Here is a 19,980-nt window from a genome sequence, read left to right on the forward strand (position 1 = left end):
TCATCTTGAGAAAGATCTAGCTCAGTTTTTTTACAGGAAGGTGTCAGAAGTGACCCATTTTAAAGTCACAAAAATACGATGAAACGGGCATATCTGCAGCTCTGGGGCAAAATATGGGAAGTATTCCAAACGTTAGTTCAGCTTTCAAATTAATTTCTGTATTGGACCATGAGGGGAAAAAAAAATAATGTTTTGAATGTTAAAACCCACAGTGACAAGTTGCATATGCATGAACCAGATCATGGGAAATGAAACCACCACCAACAGAGATGCTCTGGATCTGCTGATCCCTGGAATGCAAGGTGATGCTCGCTGCAGAAGATGGGAGGTGTTACCAGTGAACACTCAGATTGTAACTAGTACGTCCTGACAGCGAGTTGGCAGTTGGCAAGACACCCGTGATGGTTTCCTTCTTCAGAGCGAAGCATTATCTCCATCAATATCCGGCTGCAAAGGCCAGGAGAACAACACAACAACTCATTTACCTTGCTGATATGAGGATGAAGGAAGGCGAAGCATTAGCGGAATGATCCACTGTAGGCCTGGGAGTAGCAGAGTCATGTTCAAACCAGACTGTGCCGTAAAGACACTGCAGGGATTATTTTGATTAATTATCAAGTTACTGCATTTCACTCTAAACTTAAAGCCACATGAAAGTGAACAGATTTCTGTATTTAAAAAAATTGACACTCACCTCTAGCTATGTATATCACTTATTAAATATTCTATGACAATCAAACTACAAGTCTAGTAGTGCCAAGAAGAGCCATTCATTCTCCATGCTCTTGTCATAACAGACCTACAGAGGAAAGTTCTTTGCCAAACAAAATTCTCTATTTAACAGGTGAATCTTACCTCCTGCCCTGAGCAGCAGTCCCACCTAAGGGTGTGTTGTTTTGTTTTAAAAAGGACAAGATTGGCAAAATAACATCACCCATTGCCAGCTTCAAAGTCAGAATTCATGGACTAACACTAACAACCTTTTAAAGTTAAAGACACGTTAACTAATGTGCCTTGAAGTATGATCTTGAACTGTCTGTCTATTCAGTCCACTTCCCTACCATGAAAAGCTAGGAATTTATTTTCAAAAGGATGGGACAAGTTTGTGTACATTATTTCCAAAAGCATTTCACAGTGTTCACAAAAAAGTAATTTTGGCACCATGTACCATACACTGCAGGTTCATAGAAGTACACCATTCTCCCAGTGCGAATAAATCCTCTCATGCCCATCACCCGTCCCCACCAGCTCCTGCCTATATATGACTACCACCCAAAAAGTAGACTTTAACAAGGCTTCTTTTCTACTTTTTTTGGTAGGTGAACAAGGCTTCTTTTCTACTTTTTTTTGGTAGGTGAACTACCTGACATCAGAATTCCCAGAGCTGCCCTCCACCCTGAAGGGCTTCAGGCAACTGGGTGCTCTGCAGGATCTTCTTCCCCTCACGTTGGATCACACATGCAATAAACAACACACACATCAGGCCTCCAGAAGCAAGGGAATAAGGTTTGTCGAATATCACACCACACCCAGAAACACATCCTGGGTTTGTGCTACATAAAATTAGGGATCCAAGAGTAATCTATTTATTTATTTATTTATTTACCCAATAGCCAGAAGTGCTTGTTTTTAAAGCATATTCCTTTCTACACGCTTTCAACAGGAGCACAGTATCACACAACACACCTTTTTAGGAAAGCCAGCAGTTACACAGCAGTAATCCATCAAGCCTCGGTGCAATGCATACCATGCTATGCAGGCCACTGTCTCATCTGGCAAACACTTGTCAGACAGTCAGATTTGTTTGTTTTATACTGTCAAGATGCTTTAGAGTCTTAAAGATTAATTATAAATCAAAGAAACATGACTCTCTCTCAACAGAACAGATAGTTCTGCCTAGCTTTTGCAGGATGCACCCCATACAGTGCTCTAGACAGACAGTTATTCTCATGGCAACTGCTGAAGTTTAAAAAAACCACATTTACATAATGAGAGTGTGAGATAAACTCCTGGAAACAAAGGATTTCAAAGTTAACAGTCAGCTCTTTGTCAGTGCTAATGATGTGCATACTTGTGTGCATGTGAGTGGGCAACAATCATCTGCAAAATGAAAAAACTGCATTAGCATTTGATTTTGAATTTTCTGTGTCTTGCTTGGGTTGAAGATTGAATTACTTTTTAATGCACGCTTCTTGTCCATTTTCTGAGACAGGAAAAAAAGAGGGTTATGAAAAAATGAAACTTATCCACAGAACTTTATTGCTTTAGCCAAGTAATTATTTTTAAGCTGTTTTAATGTTGTGAAATCTTTGTCTCAAGTAATCAAACACCACTTTAAGAAAGCTGTTCATGCTATTTATGCATGCAATTGCTACAACAATTTATTCTTAAGCTATTAGCTCGTTGGGTCTCAGGAGTCAAACACAGGATTAGGGTAAATGGGTTTCCTGAGACGCCTGTGGCTGTGTGAAGAGAGGAAGAAAGGGAAGAAAAATGCTACTGCAAACAGTAGAAACAGGAATTCAGCAAGTACCCACTTTTATCAGGAACACTGCCACACCACCATGCTAGAAGATTCCACAATATTCCAGGCTTTATCTCAGATCAAAACCCAAAGTCCTGACTGAAATACAGCCCTGTATTTTTCACAGGATTCAAATTACAGTTTACTTTAGTCTGTGCCCAACCAACCTCAGTGCAATTCCTCTGGAAAGGTACATAAAACTAGAAGAGCTACCATCACCACATCATTAAGTGTTCATGGGGAGGAGCAAAGCAATTTATTTATGCAAGCTCTTAGGACTCCCACTGCCTTCTGGACTCCTTTGAACATGCCTCTTCTGAGCAAGCTGTTATAATTAATTTGGCTTTCACTAGTTTGCAAGGAAAAACTGAAGGTGGGATGCACAGAACAGAACACAGACTAAATGACCTGAACGCCGGAGGCCTACATGAAGCGTTTTAAAAATGTCTATTTGTATGCAACATGGCAAAAGATAGTGATAGGTTGTATGAACTGATGGTGAGTGAGTCTGTAGAGTGGAAAGTTCACTCTATCCTGTAGAAATAAGAGCTACATTAACACTAAAGACTCCTGCTGCAGTGACAGCTCTCCCTCAGTGAGTCAAACCCATGCTTCGTTTAAAGCACACCTGGGCAGAGCAGAGGTAGCATCGTAATTCATAATACTAAGTGCTTTTAAATGGTGACAGGAGTTTTATCCTTGCGAGGAATGAACGTTTGTATCCTTAGCTAAGCACGTGAAACAAGAAAAGGCACAAGCTTTCTCCAGGGCTGACAGAACATGTCGCTAAAACACAGCATGAAATCAAGAGGGAAAAGACAGGCTGACACTCTCTTCTGAGAACACATTCACACGCAGCTTGCAGACATTCCTCACTCACACCTTCCTGTCACAGAATGGGCCCCCTCCCTCAGACTGCATGGTGCTGAAGGGCCACATCTCCCACCTACCTCTAACTTTCCCACTTCTCCATCAAAAGAACCAAAACCACATCAGCCAAACAGTGGTTTTATCCACAGGCCATTTGCCACCAGAGGTATAAAACTGCACTGAGGAAGGGTGACACCCCATCACCAAGCTTACAGGGCCCTGCAGAAAAGCCCAGAACTTCTCATGCCAGAGACATGCTGTTCAACAGGCAGCATTCTTTCAGACTCACCAGAAACTGCCAAATGAGCTGGTATGAGGACACCATCCCATTTTCCCCAATAAAAGAGAGAGCAGACTGCCTTCAGAATTACCAACAGAAGCAATCACCTCTCTTTTTTTGTGCTGTACATGAGCTAACATACTCCTTCATTTCAGCAGAGCACCCTGACTCAGCAAGTGAAATCCACCAAACAATTGCCTGCTCTTCAAAGTACTCTTGAAAGGCCAGGGAAAGGATTTTCACTGACAGTGGTGAGACAGGAGACTGGTGTAGTGCTACCAGTGAACAAATGTGCAATGGAGCAACGAATGACAAAATAAAAATACCTTTTAGAAAGCAACAGCAACAATTGGAAGTTTGAACAGATACTGGGGTCGGGGAAGAAAGAGGAAGGACACTCTCACAGGCTTCACTATTGTGGCCAGAGATCCCCCCTTCCACCTCACTGAACTCCCTCTGACAGCTTCTGATGGCTACACACTTACAGGTGTAGAAGTTCCTGCCTGACATTCCATCAGAGCCTTCCAGCAATGGATTTTAATGAAGAGAAACATGCCAGCTGCATAGAGATGAAACAAAGTGGTGCAGAGAACTCAGGGCTGAACTGGGCAGGCACAGCACCCTGACTGAGCTCTGGCTGGAGCTTGTACTGCCTGTATCCACCCCAGCCTCTGGGCAGGTTACACTTCCTTTAGGACACATATAACAGGGACACATGCAGCATGTTAACGTGTTCCACAGCAGTAAAGCATATACACCTTCCCTCAAGCCTGCTTCCTCCCTCTTCCCAGAAAAGGCTTGGCAATGTTGCACCGACTCTACTCGACACCTCTGGCTTGTGGGCCTACCTGCAAAAACCTCATCTCACCTGAAAGCAAAAAAAATGTCAGCAGGTAGCTTACACAGTACTGGAAAATATGACAGCCCTCTTGCACAGTCAAAGGAATTGTAGAAACATCACTTTGAAGCCTCACTATGGAAAATCTTTAAAATATTTTAAAGCACAGAAAAAGCTCAGAACATCTTCCAAGCTAATTAAGATACTTAACATTGTTCTTAAGCAGGATAAATACTTTGAAGCTGCTTATGAACTGCTCTGCAAAAGGAGCTGCCAGAGAAAGAGCATGCATAATGCTCTGAAGAACAAGGTTCCACAAGTTGTATTACCCCTTTTCTCCACACTCATGTTTATAAAATTATGTTAATTATATCCAGGTTTGAAATGGAAACAAATCAGTAACCAGACAGATTTAAGTACATGGTAAGCTGTGAGAGGTGCTGTTTCAAAGCAGTAAAAAATACACAACTTATCTTCCTCTTCTCCTGCCCTCCCCAAGGAAGGTCTCCTCCTAAACAGATCTGTTTTCTGGACGTTTCACACAATACTTGGCAAGTAAAACATGTTTCTGCTTCCTGAAGTAATTTTCATGCAGCTTGAAAATGCCTAAGAAAACAGATGCTGTCGAGCGCTTGTGGAGGCTGCAGCAGAGCTGCCTTTCACCCGCAGCAGCCAGACACCAGGCACGTTCCCCCTCGCTGCAGGGGGGCCTGGCCGCTCCCTAGGCCAGGCTGGGGACAGGGGCCTGGATCCTGCTGTCCTCCCTGCCCCTCAGGGCATCTCTGTGCTGGCCACCTGGCAGTGGATCCTGCCCAAGGGGGAAGGAAAAGGGGAAGGGGAAACCCCCAAGCTTTTCCCCCCAGGCCCACAAGATACACTTTCAGCCTGAAACTCTAAATGTAAACTATGTGGGGCAGAAGAAGGGTTTAACAATTGAGATCCAGCAAAAATAGAAATAGGTAATAAATTCAGCTGGACTGAGGATGGATTAATGGGATTTACCAGTCATTGACTTTGTGAGAACCAACCTCAGTCACTCCACATCCATGGAGAGAGAAACTAGTGCCAAGAAAAATGAAAGAGAATCCTTATTTGATCATTGTTTTGAGTTCCAGAGATCAAAAAAGCCCAAGCAGTATAATACATAATAAAAAATTAAGTCATAACATCTGCATCCCTCCTGTACTCCTCTGAAATGAAGCACCTATGCAAACACAGGAGACTTGGAGGGGGGGGGGAAAGCCCGCAACAGATAAAATGCAGAAGACAGAAGGAGATCAGGGCAGGTTGAACCACACACAACACGTCAACAGAAAGGTCAGCGTTTAAAGATGAAACCATAGAGCAATAGTTTAATAAGTTCTTAATGACAGAATAGGCCTGAATTCAGCTTGATGTAACCACTGGAAGAGTAACAACCCAGAAGACAAGCTCAGCACTACCTGATCCTGCCTCAGGACAAGCAGAACCTTCTTGCAGGGGAGTTATCTAGCAAGACTCAGCAACAACTGGTTCATGAGATCTTCACAAAAAATGCAGATGGGATGGAGTGTTCATTAAATGCAGGGCACACATTCGCTACAGTTCACAGAAAGAGCAGAAGCTGCTCAGTGTAGGGCAGAGCTCTGCAATCTCAACATCAGTCTTCACCCACAACAGCTGAAATAAATTCACCCCCCTATTTGGGAAATCAAAAGAACTAGAGAGTCTGTTCTGCATGTAAACAAAGGCAGGTGATGGTTAGAGTCACTTTGTACCTGCAATAAGTGACCTGCACTACAGGCTGGTAGAGGCCCAGAAACCAGGTAGGGAACGTACTACTTGAAGAATTTTATTTGGCTTTAGAGCAAAGGTGAAGTTAAAGCAGGAAAACTTGTTCTGAGGACTGCAGGTACAATAATCGCCCAAGAACAGTAATGAAGTCTTCACAACATGAAGCCTGGAAACTTACATTGAACAAAGCACAACAGAGTGGTACAGCACAGGGTAAACAATCGTCAAGCAATGGAGATCCTCTTTGAAGCCTCTAACAAGAAGGGAATTGAAAATAGTCTGTGTAATATCTGCTCAGGACAGCATTCTTCAAGCCAGGAGAAGTTTTGCTTGCATTAAGCTTTCTTTGGTGCTTCATTATTTACCTCCTTAAAAAAAAACAACCCTGAGTTTAGATAAAAAGGGTGATCTTTTTTAAAATGCCTAAGAGAACAAAGCCTGCTAAAAGTTGACCTTACTCATGCATCAAAAGAGATGCTTTGCAGGGAAAAAAATCCACCATCACAGTTTTTGGCTTTCTTGTTGGGACCCAGCCATAGCGTACACAAGAGACACAAATTCCTTTCTCAATGTGAAAAGGATAGAGTGCAAAGCACACTCTTAATTTCCCTGGCACTCTCACTGTGTATTAAAAGTAGAAGGGAAAAGGATATGGAAAAGAAAAGAAAGAAAAAGGAAAAAGCTAAAGAAGCCCTTTTCTAAGTACCGGGAGAAGAGACAGAATATGTTGTGATTGCAATTCCAGAGGCAACTGCCGTAAGAGTAACGTAACAGTTTTGGAAAGGCAGTTCTGTAGCCCCTGGAAAGGAAGGAATTGAAAAAGTCTTCCCCCCCCCCCTTCCCTCTCTCCTCAATCAGCTCCCACAGCTGAAAAGCTTACAGAAGAGCGCTGCAGAAAACTCCACCCTGTTGCAAATGACAAAGACTTGTGGTTGAAAAGCATCAAAAACCCAGCAGAGATTTTTCTCCCAAGCACCATTCACAGATCTCACACTAGTGAGGAATGCTTTGAGACAACTGCTGGCAGCAGCCTGCACTCAATCCAGCTGCAAAGGCTTCCTTTCCCTCCTCCCCTCTAATATATGAGCAGGCAACTTTTACTAGCGCAGTTCCTGCTCTGCACACAACTGCTGCAATGCTGTGTCTGCCGCCATGTGCTGCACGTGGCTGGGGGCTGGCCAAACTGTCACTTCCAGCTTACACTCCAAAAGCGGACTATTAACCCAGTTCTTGTGCAAACTTCATCATCTAGCAGATGTTTTTCTTGTGGAAACTTCCTCCTCTAGCAGATGTTTAACGCAGTAATTTCTTTCAAAGACACCTCCCCTCCTTCCACTGCAAAGGCTTGGTTCCGGTGTCCAATGGGAACACGCTGTAGCCAACACACACACCTCATGTCAAAAGCATTAGGAGACTACTCCCACCTAGCAAACCACAGGCAGAGAACTGCTAGCAGCATCAGGGAAACTCATGACATACACTATAAATCAAGACCATAAAATATAAGTAGTACAAATCATGTGGTGAAATAGGCAGAAAGGAAATTCCTGCTTTACTGGCTTTAGCACAACCAGAGCAGAAAATTACTCCTTTTCTCACCTGTGTGACTTGCAGACACCAATAAACCTGTAATATTAAATCTCAGCTCAAATTATAATCAAAAAACATATATTTCCTAGTAATACTACCAGCTGGCAATGTTCTCATAGAGGACCACTGTTCGGCACTCATATCAGAGAGATGTGGTCCATATCAGACATGTGGTCCATCTCAGAGAGATGGACATAACAGAAAGGAATGTACATCTGGTCTTCTCCGGGAGATGTATGATTTCTCCCACATGTGGGGTTTGGGTTGGTTGTTTTTTTTTTAATTTGTTTGTGTGTTTTAAGCCTAGACTGCTTCCCGCCCCTCTGGGGTGACACTGAAATGTAAGAACAATGATTGAGTAGGACAGATTTACCTTAACAAGGCCACAACACTTTGTAGTATTCTAACTGTAGGTAGTGGATTGAAGCCTGAATGTGGCTTAACGTATAGTTTCTCTTGTTTGATACCTCCAGAAAAGCCAAAAATAAACATGTGAAGAAAAAGTGCGATACAAAAACTGAAGAGATAAAGAAACCAGAAAGCAAACAAACAACAGGAACAAGGAAAAGCCCTTGATGGCTTACAGGAAAGAAGGCAATAAAACCAAAACAAAACAGGGGGAAGCACAAATTTGACTTAATTTCTTTACAAACAAAAACTCCATGCACTGCTTGGAAGAGTTTTTTCAACAAGAGAAAGTAGAGAATGCAGTGAGGGTGAAATTATGAGGGAAAGAGCACAGGAACAGGTTCAGTATGTTTTCTCTACTCCATATTTACACTAGGTTTTCTGGAAAGACTAACCATATTGCTGATGCACAGGTAAGAAAGATACAGACCAAAAGCAGTCCTGTACCTTTGCGGGAAATTTCTTATTTGAAGATTAACTCATTTCACAGTGTTTTTCCGTGTTACTTTGTTTCCAGCTCAGATGGGCCATATAGCTTGCAAAGGCATCATGCTGAGATCTCTCTCCAATAAGCAAGCTCACAATATCACTTCTGCACGTTTCCTCAGGCTCCTCCAGCCAGTGCTCCTTCACATACAGAGTCTTGAATTACATCCAGCTTGGCCAGGAAGACACTCTCTGGATATTTTCTTGCAATTATCAGTCATGACTAGAACCTGATCTCATATGGCTGCCAAGTAATCATCAACTCTCTGGGATTTATATATCAAGAGGTGGTGGAAAAAGAAGTCTGGAAAACAAGGGAGAGACCAGCAGTGGCTTCTGCAAACACTCAGTGATTCAATCACACTTGTGCTGCAAGTTCAATGGAAAGAGCACAAGTTTGGGCTCAGGAATGTAAACCTTGGCAGCTGATTCATCACAAAACTGATCGTGTGTACTAAGAGCAGAAGGTTACCACCACCTCAGTCTTAATTATATGAGCTGGCTCCCACACAAAAGCAAATTACAAGACTATGGACAAGTGATCCTTTCACAAAACAAAATTAAATACAAAAGAATTAACAAAATTAGGTAGAAGCATAGCTTAAGCCCCTACCTATGATCTCCACATCCTATTTGCAAGCCAGGCTCTGCTCACTGGCATCATGTCTCATTTTTATCACAAGAGCTGATTCACTCCTCTTGTATCTGCTGTAGCCACCCTGTTGTCTGAGCCCATCTCTTAAGAACCTCTCTAACTGATCACCAACATACCTGTTCCAACCTGCTCAGACAGATTTGGCTTTAATAGCAAGCAAAAATAACAGAAAATATTCAGCCTGGAATTTGTTACCTTTTGAACAGAACATACAGTCTTCTCATCTACCTTTTCCTGGTTGTCCACAGTTGTCCAGTTATTAGAACTATATAGGATATAACTTCCCCTTCAGCACTGCCTTCCTGAAGTCACATGTCTATTGCTATCTGCTTCTAGAGTGTGAAAAAAGAAAATTAAATTTGACAGCAAGTTAGTCACCATAAGGACAATCTCTTTCCCATACAATATTCCTACAGCTATGGGTTCTTACAAGCATAAGCACCAAACACCTTGCAGAGCTTCCATGTAATTGTGCATAATGATCCCTTCCTCTCAAGCCAAGTCCAAACCACCTCCTCTGCAAAAAAGTCAGCAAGGCTCCAGCCACCATAGACTTCAACGTTCACTGACAATAGTGCAAGTTTCGGTTCTGAAAACCTTTCTCAAAGGAAAGTCTCAGCTCTAGAACTTGTTTTGTAGAAGGACAGTCCGAAGTCTTCTCCTGTAGAGGGTAAATCATGAGCACCATTTGCCATGGAAAAAACTGCCTCAAAAAGTCTAAAAGTGTTCTTCTGGACAGCTGTCACTAGAATCAGGCTGGTGTTTGCTAGCTATTCAGCATGTAGGAGGCAAAGGGAAATGACAATCTAAGAATACACAGTTGAACAAATAGGACAAGCTAGATTTTAATTCCCATAGGTTTTAGTGCAGTGTAACACATTCCCTAACCTCTTAACAAAAACACCAGAACCTCGAAATTACTTCCATTTAAGAACTAGTTGGTAATCACTGCATTTACTGTGGTGCAATAATGCTATTAGAATAAATGAAGCCTTGAAAGCTTGCACTTCGAAGCCTTGGAGGATGTAATTCAGCATCAATGCCCAGACCCCACAGTCACTGGTTGGTGCACTTCAGGTGCGGGTAATATTCAGAAATGATTCATGATATTTATTTTCTTCAAATGACTTTATAATCTTTCATAAAGTTTCAAAAGTTAGAAGTTTGGTATTCTTCACCTGTAAAATAAAGATCAGGCATATGCCAGACACTAACCCAAAATGCCCAAGGTCATTTATCATACCAACAGAAGGAAGCCTCAGGTAGCTCTAGCTCTTGCCACCTCTGTGCTTGGGATACATAAATGGACATCCTGATAGTTCCAACACTCAGCCATGTTAATGGAAACACTACTTTATAAGGCATAGGTACAAACAGGACTTTCTGCACCCAGTACTTCCTGCTCACCAAGCTGCCACCTCCCTTAACAGCCAATACTTCGATATCTGAACTGAATTTGGAGAGAGGTACATAGAGTGCATTTTATGGCACTGTACCCTCTGTACTCATCCCCATGCTTGTTTCCAGGTTTTACTGTTTGCATAGATTCTATACTACAAAGAAACAGAAAATTAATTATTCAGCTTCTAATTCCCATTGCATGTTGATGTTTATGTAATTGAAAACCATATAATTGCTTTATGTTTTTAACATCTCTCATGAATATGGATTTTTAACAGAATCCTTTATAGCAAATTAGCAAAGAGTATCTGGTAATGTTTGATGGGAGCATTAGTTAGTTTGGCAAGCTCAGGCAACAGCACACAGACTAAATACTGGTTTGATGTTTCTCACCACTTCACAATTTTCAGCAGGCAGAAGAAAATCTGCTGTGGTGCCCAGCTTTCCAAGGAAGCTCAATCAGACTCTGGGACACAGGTATTAAAACCTGTGCAAGAACAGCAAAGAAGAGAAAGCTAGAATTCAACAGTCTCATCCTTTGCAGATTTACAGGTGGCTGCGGGATGAATCTCAGCTTAATCTAAAGCCTGCCAAGAAATTCTCTTTTTTGTGGTAATCCACTTGCTTATCAGGTTTCATTTGGTAGTTTTAGATCAGGCAGTATGAAATACCTTTCTCCAGAACCCTGGCTGGCAACTTGCTCAGGTTTTAAAAATTACCCTGAAACAATTTATGCTCCACAGTCAATACGGCACACTGGTATAGCAATAAAGAAACAAACACCATTTGCTTCAGCAGCAGGAACTTAACACTCCCGCTGACCTGGCTGGGACCAGCATTTAGAAGTGAGTGGGCACGAAGACATAGTGAGCTCCGGTAGACATGCTTTGATGTTAATACCACTTCCAGTTGTGAGGTATCCCCTCCAAATTCATTTTACCATACCCTTATTTCTCCTATAAGATGATATACAATCATATTTTCTGTAATGCAGAGTAAAATTGTAGCTATGCCAGCACAGTGAAACTACTTAGAAAAAACCCCAGAATTACTCTAAGCAAGGATTTCTCAAAATAGTAGACACAAACTGCCCAGACTGATAAAGGTCCTGCACACATGTGGTCACCTACATTTCTGAGGGCAATTCTGCATTTCTAGCTGTTCCGCTTCCTACAAGTCAAGTGCATTGCACCAGCACAGTTTCTAGCTACAGAGACATCTGGCTGACCTAGAGTTGCTGCATTTACTCTTGTTGAGCAGATGTCAGTAAAACTTTTCAACAGACCTTGGTAACCCTGCTCCAGGGGACTGCCTACACTGAAAACATGCTGCTTTAGGTCAATTGCATAATTGATTATGTACTGAACTGTTACAACATCTGAATAGAAATACTTTTACACCTGGCCATGCTGGCTTTGCTTGTGGCTTTACATTTGAGTAAGAACACACGCACAGGCTTTGACAGAGCTCACGCCACAAATTATTCCCAGATATAACTGAAGTTGTGAAAAGATACAGATTTTAACCATATGCAAAACTAGTTTCAGCTGAGGACAGAGTTGTAGCCTGACATTTTAGGAGCCACATCTTCCAGCTTTACTGCTGCAGGGGGAAAAACTAAACAAAAGAAAATATTTACCCCAAAGTCTGACTCAGGATGCTGGGATCTGTTTCTCCCACTCACATAGGTCTGAACAGCAAAACTGATCTACTCTGTTCCACTGCTGCACAAAAAGAGTGAACCAACTCCTAAAGAGCAAGAAAGGACAACTCTTGTGACCTCTGCCCAAGTCCCTGCACAAATTGCTGAGCGTAGTGAGCTTCCTCAATAATTCACCTTGGGAAATAATTTCTAACTAGTGATTACAGAAAGGACAATGCCAGACCAAGATCTGTGAAGGCACTGAAGTGTAAATTAACCTCAGATTTTTGCTGCCCTGGTTAATGCAGGCAGGTCTCAAAGCTAGATTTAGGTTGAAGCATTATCACTTCTAAGATGCATGTTAATAATCTGCCTAAAGAACAAGGTTTACCACTTGGCTGGAACTGCAGGGTTGATAGCCAGACCTGGTGATAGAACCACGCAGACCAGCTCCCAGCTGGGCTTGGAAGCAGAATTACAGGTTGGGGCAGGCTGGTCTGATGAATGAAGGTTAGGACTAGAAACAGGAGACAGCCAAGCTAACTCCCGCTGTGCTAGCAAGAGCTTCTATTCAGTACTTAACCCAGGAAACCCTTGCTGTGGCTCCCCCAACACACATTTGCTATGACAACTACCGTTTTCCAACAAAGATCAGGTTGTCCTAGTACTGAAATTGTACTAAAAAAAATATTAAAATTTCATCTTAAATACAAACACTACAGTTCTTTCCACAACACCTGCAGAAAAAGCACTTGGTCATCTTACCTAGAACTGATTTTGTTTTACAGCAAGTCTAAGATTAAAATCTATGCCTTTTATTTGGGTTCCCTCTATTGACAGCAAAAAAGACTGGGGCTGGCACCTACAGTCCAGCAACAGGAGCCTTCTATACAATTAAATGACACTGAATTCTATGAAAAGTTAATGCAATTCAGCAGCCAGGACACGGCATGACATGCCAATACAATATGGCATATTTCAAACACCCACATGCTGTTAAAAACTTGTGGAAAACGTATTTGAAAGGAATTCATTTTTACTAATAAGAGCTCAAGAGAAAATTTCGTTAGCTTCAAAAGAATGTCCTTTTTTCTGTTTGCTTTCCTCTAACATATTTTATCGACCTGTTTTTGAAGTTTTGAAGCACAGGCAGAGAAACTGGATATTCATGTCATCACCTTTTTCTGGAATTGTTAATTAAGCATAAATGCCACAAAGTGAAGGTAAAAACATCTGGACACAATTGTTAAGAGCTCATATTTCATTTCTGTACAGGTGAGTAGAAAAACATGCCATTTACAGTCTCAATTCCCAGCTCCCCTCATCAGGCAGCCACTGGCTGAAAGGAAACTAGCTTATACATGGTTACTACCTGCAGGTAGGCTTTTGTAACTAGCTTGAGAACTGCAATTTCAGCCCCAACAACCAAAAAAAACCCCCAAACCCCAAACCATCATGGGATTACAGCAAGAATCCAATAAGGTACTTCCATAAGAACCACAATCCCATCATGGGAGTAAATTGTGCCTCGAGGGAAGGCTGCTATCAGCATCCTGAAGTACATCTGTCTACAGAAGAGGCATAATACGAGCTGGCAACATAAAATCAGTTCCCCATCCTTACTACCTTCAGGGAACTGCTTTCAGGGCAAGGTGATTGTTGACAGATCCTCTTTTTCTTCCTTTTTTCCCCTGCTAAAGCTGTTGATAAATATGGTGAGCCCCCAGTGATACAACACCTTGTCTAAGATTTGACTTATGTCATAAAACTGATTTTTACGCTAGCCAAGCCAACACCTGCTGGTAACTGCTTTGAGCTTCAATGCAAATATGGGCAAAACAGGAGATTAGACAAAGAGGCTGAATGCTTCCCAGATCTACAAACACTCTTTTAAGTTTGTTGTCCATTTGAAGACCTGAAGTCATTGTTTTTCTATTGCCATATTATAGTTGCTCTTAATAGAACAGCTGCTCTCTAAACAGTAGGGTAGCCTAACATCTTGGCAGCATGTCTATTGCTAACTATTCTGCCAAAATGCTAGCTAGGCCAAAATGCCTGCAGGAGCAACATGATGATCCACAAGACGACTCTTCCTCAGGTTCATATGCCTGTTCTGCAACAAAACCCTGCATCTTCACAAGCTGAGGGAACTGTAAGAAGTAGCAACTCAAATCCACTTGTACCAGCTGCCTGGACTTCTCCCCAAAATCCCCACATGTATTTTACATTACTTGCAAAGCTTCCATGCACAGTTTAGTAAGAATTCCTCTCTCAGTCCCACTCAGAAGTTACTATGCTTCTGAATGAGTCTGGGACCATCTACAATAATGCCTGTGCTGTTGTTATCTGCTGTTCAAACGAAGTCATCAATAATCAATCTTACAAACCACAACCTGACCTGGGAGGCAGCATGGACTGTGGAGTCTGCATGCTGTTGAAATAAGTGTGCACAGGAGCTTAACAGTCGGTCATCTGAAATATCAATACCAACTAATATGAACACCTGGCTACTGCAGCTCACCCTACCTTTCAGTATCCATGCAGATGGATCAATTTTTTTCTTGACAAGAACCCTCTCTTGACAAGAACCCTCTCAATCTCACGAGGAAAGAAAAATGGAAAGAAGATGAAGCCTGGACTTAATTAGGGAATAGAGGAACAGAGGAAAGAAGGAATTCAGAGCTGACAAACATTTCCATCTAGCAGCATTATAAAACAGGGATATTAGAGAGCTAAATATGCTCAGGAAAAGCTTTCATTTAATAAAACATTCAGTGACATTTTATTTGTATCCTTCCTTAAGTTTCTGCTTCTATTTAGTCTGGCTCCGAGTATTAAATTCCTAATGTAGGCTGAACACGGGCTAAGCTCATGCACAGTAATTGCAAATTGAGCTTCAGTTTAAAGACTGAACGAATAACGAGTCAGAGAGACTCCGTAAGGAAACATACACAGCCAGGATCAGACTACAAAGCTTTGGGATGTCTGATACCACAGCATTTGGGAATTTCAGAATTTCAGTTTGCCACATGCAAAGGGCTGGTTACAAGCTCTATAGAGTGGGATGTTCTGGGAGCTATTTGTGTTTCTTAAGTTAAATTCTGTGGCATTTCATTGAAATTTATAGAGTATGTCTGTTCCACTTGGCTGTCAGCTCTAGAATTCTTTTTGCATAGCAACTCAATTGTGCAAACACCAGCAGTAGGCCATAGTGTTTACCATTACAGCCAGTCCCCTTCCAACTTCATAGAATCAGAATCATTTAGATTGGAAAATACCTTTATGATCGTCAAGTCCTACTGTTAACTTAGGAATGCCAAGTCCATCACTAAACCATGTCCCATCTTCCTTTTACCTGTACCTAAATCCACAGAAACCATCATTACAGAATTTATATTATCACTTAAAACCTAATTTTAATAAGTCAAACTTCTGACAACCATGTAGGCTTCTAAATCTGTTTCAAAATTTTGGGGTATATCAAAACCCCAACATAAATTCAATGAAAAAATATGCAAAAATAAAAAAAGGAAGTATCCACACAAGCAACAGTGGACATTACCAAATACACTGCAGAAACACAGGGCAGGAATCAACTTCAGGACACTTGCAAAACATTTGGTTTATAATTTGACCACAAGGGTACTGTTTACTAACAACTGCAGAGCAAGAGTTGAAAGAACATTACTGAAGCCAAGAGCCTCTCTCTACAGCGCCAAAGTGTTGCTGACTCACAGCAACAAAAGGCTCTTTCCTAGGCAAGGGGGTTAAAGCTAATAAAGGTATTCAGCAAACTTAGAAGGAAAGAAAAGAAAGGCCATGAAAACAAAAGGACTTTGAATTAAAATATCCAGTACGCTTTGGTTGGTGTTAAAGCTTTCGGGACTAAAAGTACAAAATTAAGGAGACTCTAAAGGAAGAAGCACTGGGAAGACACATATAGATAAAAAGCAATTAAGAGAATAAATTAAATACAGTCCTAGAGCTGAACAAATTTACATGGTCGTTGAAAAACATTACGAGGGAGGAACTCCCTTCCAACTGAGTGGATGTCAGTTGTGGAGCAGGAAATCCCCCCAGTGACAGACAGGCCCAAGGAGTACACCCAGAACAGCTGCTGTGAATGATTAGCACTGTCAACTAATTCAAGGCATAGGGAAAAAGGTCTTGAAGTAATAAAAGAAAAAAATGTATGGGGGCGAGGACCTTTCCTGGATTAAGATCCATTAAGTACAGAACAGGCGCATAAATTTCCAATTGCTACCAGTGTTGTTAAAACTGGAATAACACCTTAGAAAGAGCAATTCATATATGCAACTTGCGGATAATCCAAGCAGTTACATCCTCCATCTAATCCCCAAACCCAGGCACATACTTTGATGAATGCACCACATTCCAGACTAAGGGAAATGTCTGGCCACACTACTTCAATGCTGGAAACTGGAGAGGGCCAAAATATAGCTGGGGTGGGTTTAAAGGAACAGCTCTGCCGTTTGCCATGGCAGCTACAAGAGCTACAAATATTTACTGTTGGGAATTAGAGCAGAATTATTTGACCTGCGGCTAAATTGTCACTGATTAAGTTTTTTAACTGACACTTCCCCCACAACATACAAACCTTTATAATGCGCAACACTCAGTTACAAGCAGTAATAAGAAAGGAGGGCAGGAACCTGTTTTCAAAAATTTGACCTTCCTCCCATTTTCACAAATAAATCCTGGGGCCTCTGCCTCCCTCCCCCCAAATGAATCCACCCCTACTTATGAGTAAAATTAATCTTTATATACCCATGGCTTCAGGCTCATCTCAAATTGCAGCATGCTAGCAAAGCTATTATTCATCAAGGACCACACATTTTGAAGTGTTCCATATCAAAGCCAGGTCACTACATTTTTCAATATGGGGTCACATTCCTGTTTTCCTAGCCTGCAGAGTGACTCTTTTTGATTGAAAGGATCTTTATGCATGGAGGACTATCTGACACAAACCAAACCGATATGCTACTGGAGCTTTCCAGTAATGACAGCAGGATAAAGGAGGCCTTTGAAGTTCATGGAGGAGTAGGAAAAGGTGTTAATTTAAAAAGCTTGTCAGTATACCCAAGAGCAGGAGAGCAAAGTACCAATTAATAATTCACACTTCTATTCCACATGATATTATAGTATCTCAAAACACTTTGCAAACATTTATTAAGTCCCATAGCATCCCCCTGGAGCAGACAAGCACAGATGAAGCTCTACTCCTACCAGCCAGGATGTCACTCTGGGACCATTTTGTTTAGCTGATCTATGCCCCTTCTTCCCCATCTGTTAAATGGCAATAATGACACTATCATCCAGTGGTTCAGAAGCTTAGCTAGTGATTTCTAAATCAACACATTTTTAGATCAAAAAACAGCACACAAGGGCAATCTCATGTCAGACTACACTCAATTACACTGAACTAAAGCTATCACATTTGACATGGTAACATAGCTAGTGGGAAGAACCCTCTCTATCTTAATTCTGTAATACCTTACAGATTTGCTTTGCTCTGTCCCTAAGTACCCAGAGCACTTGAATTCTAGTTAATGACCAGGATTCTTGGGTACTGTGTTAACATGAAACTCATTGTAATTACAGTAATTAGATCTGCTGTAGAAAGAATTGTGAGAAATGAAAGACTGTCCACAGTAGCCTCTAATTCTCAATTAACACAAAGTAGCTGGTGTGTTTGGAAGCCAGGACAGATACACCCCATAGCTGCACACTCCAGAGGGAAATAGTCATTTACATTCAGATGGGAAGTTGAGCACATTATACTGTTTAATCCTTGCTTTGCAAGACAAGTATGTGAGCCTCGTCTACTTACAGATGGCAAAACAGCAATTGAGGGAGGCTCTGAGCTGCCAAAGGGCAAAGGCAATCACACACGCTCCCCAAAACCAGCATCTCCCTTTGGAAACTCCTCATTCCCAGCCCTGTACTTGGACGACTTGGACCCCTTTTTTTTTTTTCATTTAATAAAAAACCCATAAACCATTGCTGCTCTGGCCCTAATGACAGCACTCTGTATTCCTTGTCTGGGGCTCTTTCACACATAGAATCAGACAGAATTACTTTGCTTAACCCTCTTACTAATCTGACTTTTCCAGAAGGGACCGAAGATAAAGACAAAAGTAATGGTTTCATGAAATACAGCTCTTTTCTTCTCTTGAGCCTGACAGTCACTTCCAAAAGCAGATTGTCATGACAACAAACAACCTGGAGGCAATCCAGCCAATTAATCTGCAGAGGAAGCAGTCATCCCAACCTTGGAAAAGAACACTGCTGCTTTAAGCTTCAGAAGCTAAAAAAAAAGAAAAAAAAAAGAAAAAAAAAAGAAACCCAACAAGAAACCTTGCCACCCGCATTAATCTTATAAGGCTGCCTTAGGCCTGTAGTGAAAAACAATTCAGCCCTCAGCACAGGGGCAGCAACTGCTGCAAGAGCAATACACACACGCTAGTCCCTCACCAGCCCTTTCCTTCCTCCCTCGCGAGACAGAGGGTAGGGTCAGGCCAGAGCCCCTCTCCAAGACTCCGATCCAAGCAGAGCTATGTTCCCAGGCTGTGATGTAGCCCAGCAAGCAGGCAAGTTACCAGGATGACCCTGTGACCCCTTACATACGGAGCCAAAGGAAAGAACTCATAGGTTAGGCTGAGGAATGACAAAGAGGAGATGGTCCCATACCATTGCTATAAACCCTGTTTTGTTGGCATTGCTGTTGTGTGTTTTCCTCTTCCCCTGTAAGCTGTAAATGTTTGTCACCGTGTTAAGCTCAGAATTATTCTACCTTCCACAAAGGACTAAATCATCAGCACAGCTAGATATTAGTCATTCTCCTTCCACTTCCCTAATTTCTTCTTCCTTCATATCCTGCTTTACCTCCATGTGTCCTGCTTTTTATAGGCCCAAGCACATTGCATTTCCCCTGCAGATACCCACCATCCCCCATTTTTTGCTTACTCTAATCTATCCGTAGTAACTCAGACATTAAAATGTTTAGTGGCTGATGTCCAATACACATTATTTTTTAACCTCAAGTCATTCATATATGCTTCACATTTTACAAAATACTATGGCATTAATTTACAGAAAACAAAAGTGAGGAGCATTAGATGTAGACTCTACAGCATAAGTCAAAAAGAAAAAAATTGTCACAGATTATATTTTGAGATTCTCACAAGACTCAATACACAACAATTTTCAAACAAAAAATTTCTTTCCTGCCCTCAATCCTTTTCTCTAAATACAGAAACAAGGAAGGGTAGGAATAAATTATTTCACTGCATACTTGTCCTGCAGTGAAGCATGCACTTTCAGAAAGTAACTGAGCAATGAGGATCTAAAGCTACACAGATTTACTCATCTGGTAAATAGATAGAATGCTGAACTACTTCAAACTAAAGTTTTATTATTGATCACTCTGCGTCCAATCCATCTCACACAGAAGCCACTAAATGGATTCCCAGTAACTTCAGTGAGCACTGGA

General features: G+C 41.6%; 1 protein-coding gene across 2 annotated transcripts in view; it reads right to left on the minus strand.

Moving 5' to 3' along the window:
- LDLRAD3 (low density lipoprotein receptor class A domain containing 3) overlaps positions 1-19,980 on the minus strand; it is a 118,497-nt gene that overhangs the window by 34,934 nt on the left and 63,583 nt on the right. The window lies entirely within an intron of this gene.

This window comes from Falco naumanni, chromosome 7 (assembly GCF_017639655.2).
Source record: "Falco naumanni isolate bFalNau1 chromosome 7, bFalNau1.pat, whole genome shotgun sequence".
NCBI classification, from domain to species: Eukaryota; Metazoa; Chordata; class Aves; order Falconiformes; family Falconidae; genus Falco; species Falco naumanni.